Below are 8,893 nucleotides of genomic sequence, written 5' to 3'. Positions count from 1 at the left end.
ACGATACTTGATCTTACCATTTTATATTACTTATGCGATTTGGTACACTTGTCAATCCATCAACAGTCCTTAAGGACAATGAAACTACACGTCTCAGGACATACTATTTTGTCAGCTTTTCTACAACAAAAATTTGATACACTTTAAAAAATTACGTAAGTTAGTAAACTCACTTGAGTTTTTCTATTCAGACCACATCATTGTGCAGCTAGTTGTCTTCAGTCTTATCTATATACTAATTTACGTTTGTTAAATATTAAAAAGAAAACGCAATAAAACCTATATGGATGGAGAACTCAAAGTGGGAAAGCCCTGTTGGAACATTACTTGAATAAACTGGAAAAATTAATCACTGTCTGTATGAGTTATACCTATAACACAGTTTTTACAATTAGGTTGACTATAACACCAATTGGACTACTAAATGTCTACTCTTTCCAATCGTAATTACTGTTATATAGCTCGTACCATAGACATAGACTGAAGTAGATTCTTCTTTTTATCAATCAAAACTTCTTTCCAAACTATACAAACTTGTTACAAAATATAACACTTTCTATATATATATATAAAAATCATGACACTACATTCGATATAAAATATTAAAACTTAATAATTATAGGTTTTGGTTTCTTATGTAACACCCAACTTTTTCATTTTTATCTATTATGAAAACTTCCAACTTTCAAGTTCCTACGAAGTTCGGTTCATTTTAACAAAAACTGCCACAATCTACAAAGAGTAACACATGCCGGCACAGGTACTCATTACAAAACCAATAAAAACCTTTACTAAGAATATGGATAACATTCAAAGTTGAGTAGAGCCAATCAATTTAGTGAGGCCAAACGTTACAGCCATAGCCATCCAACCTCCAATCAAAACCCTGAGACAAGACCTCATCACTGGAGTTTTTCCAAGAACTGCTCCTAACCCTCCAAACACCAACAACGCCAGGCTAACCGCAGCAACAACAACTCCCATCCTAATCTTGTGGCTCCTAATAAACACAGCTGCTAACATTGGCACCAAAGCACCAATAGAAAATGCCAGTGCTGATGCCAGTGCAGCCTGAAATGGGTTTGGCAACTTCTCCCTTTGAGGTTCTCCATTCACTCCTCCATCATTATTAGCTTCCCTCTCTCTTTTAAGCTGAGTCATCTCTATGTCATACTGAGTGTACACAGAGACAAACTCTCCAATTGCCATGCTACAAGCCCCAGCAACTAATCCAGCAAAACCAGCAACAACCATGGCACTGATGTCTTGCTTAACAGCTCCAACACCCATCATGAGTGAGGCAACAGAGACTAACCCATCATTGGCTCCCAACACTGCTGCTCGAAGCCACTGAGCCCTTTGAGAGTAGTCAATATTGCTCTCTTCACTTGGTTTTGGCTCCACACCATCACAATGGACAGGGATCTCAACTTGGTTTGATGAAACATCATTAATTCGAGCTCCAAGGTTTGCCATGAAGGAGATGAAGATAAAATGAATCTGGGTAATTAATGCTGAAATGGAAAAGGAGGAAATATTGATGGTGCTATGAGATATTATTAAGAGCTTGTGAAGAACACACGCTTCCAATGAAGAATATTTATAGTGAGGGGTGGTGAAGTTTGAGGTGTCAATGTACCTAAATATTGATAAAGGAGTAATAATGGTGATCAGGACAGCACTAGCTGCAAGTTAGTGACTTCTTAAAAAATATATATGGTTCGCGTTTAAAATTCTCCACCAAAAAGTGGATCCAGGTCTCAGATATTCCACTTGAATGTAATGTTTATACATTATTCATCTTATTGGCTCAAATCATGTTTTTAGTTTTGGTTTATTAACTGAAAACAAGGAAGATTAATATATCAATAGTTAAATGGCGGCAATGTATGAATAGTTAAGCATTTATCTTAAATGTGTTAAAACTTTCGTACCTACTTGATCCAATAGATATATTAAAAGAGTTTGCTACAACAACGTATATTAAATTTCTTTATCTTAAGTTCAAAATATATCTATTGGAGAAACATTTACATATTTACATATTAAAAACATAGCTAATATCGTTAATTTGATATTATGATTATTATTTATGCTAAGATATTATCTTGTTATTGTTAATTCGAGGTTAGTTGAAAGACTTCATAGAGACATTTCTAAACAATGTCATAACATAGTTTTCATAAGGTTTAATATCTAATTTTGTCTTCAGTTTCGTTGACAAATCTCAATTTAGTTCCTCATTTTAAAAGTGTTTGAAATGGATCTTCACTTTTAAAATTTTGAGTCAAACTAGTCCCTTCCGTTAAATAGAAACAAACGGCTTAAGGGTTTGATGATTTGATAGAAGACGTGTTATTTTATAGATATATTTATGCTGACGTGTTAGTGAATGGGTGCAGAGATGAAATTTAGAGGTGCACTTGATATTTTCTAGGCGAGGCCCAAGCCCTCTAGGGTTTCTTTTTTTCTCTTTTTCAGAAACGAAGGTCTCTTCTCCACCTTCATTAGCGGCAGCTCTGCCCTTCGCATGACCAACGTCGTTGTGCCTTCCTCTGGACAACCAAAATTGTCGTCAACGGCACCGATTGTTGCCAGAGACACCGCCCGCCACTACAGTGTTCCTCCCTCCGTGCACACCTGATGACACCGCTGTCGTCCTACGGAGCAAATCGCATGTTTCTCCTCTTCGAATCGCAACTCATCCTGAGCCCTAATTCCTCCGCTTCACTTCAGCCTCTGATAGCATCACCGCCGATACCGATCAGAATCACCGGCGGCATCGCCTTTGTTGCTCCCTCGCAATCACTGTAACTCTGATCGAGATTCGAAACATCGTCGTCACTCTTCTCCTTCTTCCACTCAACTCAACATTTTTGCTCTATGCTATCTCTTTTTTTTTTATTTTTTTTCTGTTTCAAGATTTATTATATTATGTAGTGGTCTGGATTTGCTTTCCGTGTAGAATGAAGAGAAGAACATTTTTCTCTTCAGTTGAATATTTGAGGTTCTGGAAATCAAATCTACAAAGTAGTGGTAACTCTGTTAGATAACATTTTTTCTTTCCTTTCTTATTTTGTTACTTGTTTAATGATTTATAGATAACATTTAAATTCTCGACCTCTATTTTTTATATCTTTATGCTCCGTGTTTGGCTCATGATTCACTGATAATTGTTTGGCCACACCCTTCTTGCATAAGACAACCCTGAAATCCCCAATGTTGGCTATTATTAACTTCTGACAGTTGAATAATATGGTTGTAACTGTAATTGAAACCTCTCATCTACCTAATTCACCCGACATCTCTAAAATATTAGAATCAGTTTTACTGTAAGTTCTCTTGACAGCATTTGCAGATTCTTTCCAGAAGTCAGGCTACACAAGACAAAAAATGATTGAACTTCTATAACAAATAGTAATCATATTCATTTGTGATGGGGGAGAACGGTGCGACGAAGTAAAAGGTGTAAAGGTAAGGGATGGTCATCTCTGGGATGTTGACAAATGTCCCATTGCTCTAGTTCCCGTTGGACCAGTACGAAGCGATGCCATTGAAGGATGGTTTCTCAACTGCAAGCTGTAAGGCCCCTGGGAAGCACAATACTTTCCACGTCAATCTTTACTCTTTCACAGTCAACTTCTAATTCACAAACACGTCAGCACAAATATATTTATAAAATAACATGTTAGCACTGTTTTCTGCCAAATCATCAAACCCGTAACGTCGTTTGTTTATATTCAACGGAAGGGACTAATTTGATTCAAAATTTTAAAAGTGAAGATCCATTTCAAACACTTTTAAAACGAGGGACTAAATTGAGATTTGTCAACAAAACTAGAGACAAAATTGGCTATTAAATATTTTCATAATTAGTTATACACATCAAAGTTCCTTACCTTCCATAGAAAAAACAAACAAAAATTCTTAAGAGCCAAATCATGCAAAGTATTCAAATTTCACAAATTAAATTACCAAATTACAATTCACAAGCTAAAGAAAATATCAACAATATATAAGAATAGAATTAGCTTCCTTCACCTATTAGGATATCTTAAATAGCTTTAGAACTCCAAACTACTTTCAAACACAAAATGTTCTATCTACATTTATAAACATTGCAAGAACAATCATACCATCATAGTCACTGTTTGACAGAGATTCAAATAGAAGGTTAAAAAGATACATGCAAGTGAAAGAACACTCATATGAAAAAGAAAATAGAAATAGACCAAGAAAATTGTTGGAACTCATCTTAACCAAACTGAAAAATTGATTGGTTCAAATTGAAGATGAAGAGAAATATTCAAAAGAGAAATTAGAGAACACTAGAAAAATAACTTATAGAGAGTGATGTTTTAACATAATGTAATAAGTTTATAACAAAACTATTTATAATAAATCTTTTTAATATTAAAATAATTGAGTCTCATTATTTTTAAATCACTGTCATTTTCTAAATTTTTACAATATCAAAGTCACACTCTAAGAATAAAATTAGTTTCATCATTACGATGAATACTTTGAAAAAATAATACATTTTTTGGATGAAAAAAATATAAAATTATTAGATAAACAACATGTTGTAATTTTTTAATGACAAATTTTAACACATTTAAGAAGATACTAAAATAAGTTTTTCCAAATTATAAACTAAGGATAAGTTCTATGTTTAGAGAATTATTATTAAAGATATTACAATCACGTAACCAATATTAAGAATAAGATTATATTGTATGACTTTCACTAGTGCAGTAAAGGGAAACGACATCGGTTATTTTTGCTTATAGGCATCGGTTTTACAATCAAGGCATATACGGACGAGGTAAAAAGGGGTAGGCTTTATGCCTCGGTTCCGAACCGAGGTAAAACGAGATAGGATTATGCCTCGGTTCTTAGATAATCGAGGTAGTAGCGTGTTTTTTTTTATTTTCTCACCCTAAGAAGAATTTCTGACTGACTTCCATGTTTGCAAACAAACATTGCAGTCCTTGAAATAATCTGATGTATTTTCTCATTTGGAGGGCAGATTATGGAGTAGACTCTCTGGTACTGGGAAGTTTGGACGAAAACTAGACTCAGCATCATTGTCCTTTGTCTCCATGGAAGCATTAGTATTTCCATATGAAAAGGCAACATCATGAAAGCCAGCCGAACTTACTATCATGCCTCGTTTTACTTTATCAGGTTGCAACTCTTTATCAACTGTTAAGGCAGCATACACAATTGAAGCGTGCTCTTCAAATCCAAAGGAACCTGAAACAGAATGGTGCAAGTCAAAGTGTTTTTCAGTTGATGTTGGAAACTTGGAACAATACGCAACCAGAAAATCCCAACCCGAGATCAAAACAGAGACCCAAGATTTCCTAATTTCATAAACCCAATTTGATAGAACCCACGGTTACAATTTTTGAATGGCAATCACCTGTATTTGTGAGTCTTCACTGGGCTCAAGAAGAATGCGAAAATATACAAAATTTCAAAGCTAACACTGTTAAACTTCATCTTTATTGGATAAAGATATGAAGAAGAAGCAGAAGAACAAGAGTAGATTTACCTGTAGAGTGGCAAAGCAAAAGAGGGCAATTCCAAGATTGCGATACACACTGTACTGAACCCCTTCATACTAGTTCCTCATTCCGAAATTAGAAAAAAAATCCCATTTCGCTTCCAACTTCATAACACTCCATCGCTACAACGAACCAGGAAGCTCCCTCAGAAACACCTGCAAGCAAGCCGCCACAAGCTTATATGCAGTCTCCTCCAGTTCATACTCAATCAGCAACACCGCGTCGTCCATATCCAAAACCAGAGAAGACAAATGTGTATCACAAGCATGCTTCAACTCCTCACAAAAAAAACTTGCTCGAAAAAGAAAGCATCTCAAGAATAAAATTATGAGGGAACTCACTCAGCCTCTTGGTTCTACTAAAAACCTCAACAGCCATCGTTGCCTTATTTTTATGCTTTCTGAAACAAAAATGGGCAGGGCCCAGATCCTTTTTATTAGGGTTTCCAATATTCAGCCAAGAGCAAGAGAAATGGGAGGCTTTTTTTCGATTATTTCTTCACACAGCAAAAAGAAAAAGAAAAGGAAACAGCCACGAGAGCAATGATGACAGAGGGCTTCGACAGTTGGAGGAAGATTGTCGATTTAGGGCGGTAGCGACATTCGATTAAGGGGTGAAAGGGTAGCGGCGACTCGTGGTGAGGAGTTTGACGACAAGCGTCGCGGCGACGACAACGGAGGGCTCGCTAATCTGGAGCGGCTTGGCAACAAACGCCGCAGTCAAGGGCAGCACCAGCCGTAACCCGCGCCCTAAAAGGTGATTGGGCGGTCGACTACGTATTGCAGGTTCCGACGATTGCATAACGAGTGGAGGCGGCATGAAAGCTGGTCCAGAGGTAGCTCGTGCAAGGAAATATAGTTTGAGAGGTGAAACCCCCTTTTTCTCGTGGATAAAGATGAAGACGCTCTCTTTGATTTTAGGGGGAGGAGGCAGAAATCCTGTTTCTGATTTCTGGAAAAGAAAAAAACCCTAAGAGATTTGGCCATTTGGGCTTGGCCCTTTTCTATTTCCAGTCTTCTTTTTTTATATATACCTAGGTTCGTCCTGCCAACCGAGACACTATCTCTGCCATCAAATGCGTACTAGGGGTTTATGCCTCGGTTCACCCTGTCAAACGAGGCAGTATGCTCTTTAGGCATCGGTTAGTTTACAACCGAGGCATATAATGTTCTGCAAATTACGAAACTGCCACTGCGTTTTAATACGCTTCGGTTTTTCTGGTGTGCGAGTTAAAAATGCGTTTTTTTTGCTAGTGTTTTTATAGAATACTATTAAAAAAATCTTTAAATGATGATCGATTTTAATATAAAAAATAATAATTAATGATAATTTAGATATTAATTTATTAATTAAAAATTATTAATAATTAAAACAGTTTTCAAATTGTTTCTAAATTAATTATTACAGGAAATTAAATTTTGAATTACATTCCAAAATTAATTACTAAAATTTTGATTATAAAAATATTTGATGTGTAAATTGAACACTATATTATAACGCTTTTGGGGTTTAACACTAGTAAAAAAAGCCTTTTTTAACACGTTATATATACCTTAGTTTTACTAAAACCGAAGCATATAAAAACGCGGTGGTATTTTCGTAAATATTGTGTAGTTATATGCCTCGGTTGTATATTAACCGATGCCTATAAACTTTACTGTCTCGAGTAAAAGGCGAACCGAGGTAATTTCCTGTGACTGAAAGGCTTTAGGCACCGGTTTAAATTTGACCGAGGTAATACTCTGAAATTAGGCACCGGTTTAAATTTAACCGAGGCAATACCCTAGGTTAAAAAACGAATTTCTCTCTGGCACTCTGCACTCTCGCCCTCTGCCTCTCACCCTCTCGCCCTCTTCCCTCTTCCCTCTCGCCCTCTCCCCTCTCGCCTCTCGCCCTCTCCCCTCTCGCCTCTCGCCCTCTCCCCTCTCGCCCTCTCCCCTCTCGCCCTCTCGCCTCTCGCCTCTCGCTTCTCGCCTATCGCCCTCTCGCCCTCTCGCCCTTTCCCCTCTCGCCCTCTCGCCTCTCGCCCTCTCGCCCTCTCGCCTCCAGTTTCTCTTCTCCACCAAACCCCAACCTCAGGGCACGCCGCAAGCCGTCGTTCAACCCTTGCCGCAAGCCGCGTTCATCCCTTGCCGCAAGTCGCCGTTCATCGTCACGGTAAGCCTTCTACCCTCAAACATTCATAGATCTAAACCCTCTGTTAGGGTTTCTTCTCCTTTTCACCATTTCCCTTCGATTCCACCGATTAAAACCTTGTTTTCACCGTTAGAAACCTTTTCCACCGATTAAACTTTGATTTACACCGATCAATGGGTCCAGAATAAGTTTCCTTTTTCTTCTAGGGTTTCTAGGGCGGAAGAGGGCTTTAAGGGCGGCGACGGCGGCAGTGGATGGAGGCTGTTGTTGTTGGGGTCGAGGAGGACGAGGCGTTTGCAGAGGCATGCGGGACAGAAACCGGTGAAGGCTTCGTCGGGGTGGCGGGGCAGAGGCGTTTGCAGAGAAACTTGGCTTTCTGTTTCACCATGTGCGAAGAGGAAAAAATTTGGCTTCTCTGACTTTCTGTTTCATCCATCTCTGAGTTTTTTCTGAGTTTTTTCTGTTGCTGTAATATTGCATCTGAGAATGTAATTCTACTGCATCTGTAGAGACAATTTTCACATTATGTTGTAATATTGTTTCTTGTTTGATTCTGTTATGAAATTCTTGATTGTTTTAGATTTTTGAACTGTAATGGGAAGAAAATAGAATGAATGAATCAAGTTTGGCGTGACAGAGTGAATGAATTTTGTTATCTGACTTCTTTCATTTTTAACGTTTTTAACGTTTTCAATCTGGGATTCTGGGTTTGAAAATAGAATTAAAAAAAAATCCTACTACCTCGGTTTAGGTTCTAACCGAGGCCGTAGAGACCGAAAAAATAACCCGGTTTAGAACCGAGGTAAAAAGGTTATCACTTTTTGCCTCGCCTGAATATGCCTCGGTTCAAAAACCGGTGTCTATCAGTGAAATTAACCGGTGCCGTATCGTTTAGCTGTACTAGTGTAATAGCAGATAAATATAGAATTAACTTGACTGATAGTACTTAGTCAACATTACGTAAAATAGGTCTTTAAAAGTCAATACTGCATATTTGACGTAAATCCATCGCTTTTCGATTTGGAAATGTTGTGATTGATAGAGAAATCATATGTAACTTAGGCAGTTGAGTAAAAGATCCCAGAAGAAAGTAAAAGAAATGGCTTGATTTAGCATTCCATGAACTGGGGTTTGGCATGAGACTTTAGAGAAAGATAGTATATATATATTTGTTGGAGTGTGCACTC

At 37.5% G+C, this 8,893-nt stretch overlaps 1 pseudogene; it reads right to left on the bottom strand.

The window, feature by feature from the left end:
* Positions 1-755: 755 nt before the first annotated feature.
* On the bottom strand, positions 756-1,596 carry LOC124823046 (vacuolar iron transporter homolog 4 pseudogene; annotated as a pseudogene).
* Between the last annotated feature and the right edge of the window lie 7,297 nt (positions 1,597-8,893).

The sequence above is a fragment of the Vigna umbellata genome, chromosome 9 (genome assembly GCF_029865625.1).
Source record: "Vigna umbellata cultivar VRB3 chromosome 9, Vumbellata_1.0, whole genome shotgun sequence".
NCBI lineage: Eukaryota > Viridiplantae > Streptophyta > Magnoliopsida > Fabales > Fabaceae > Vigna > Vigna umbellata.
Note: the sequence above shows the minus strand (reverse complement) of the source record. Positions and strands in the feature narration are given on the sequence as shown.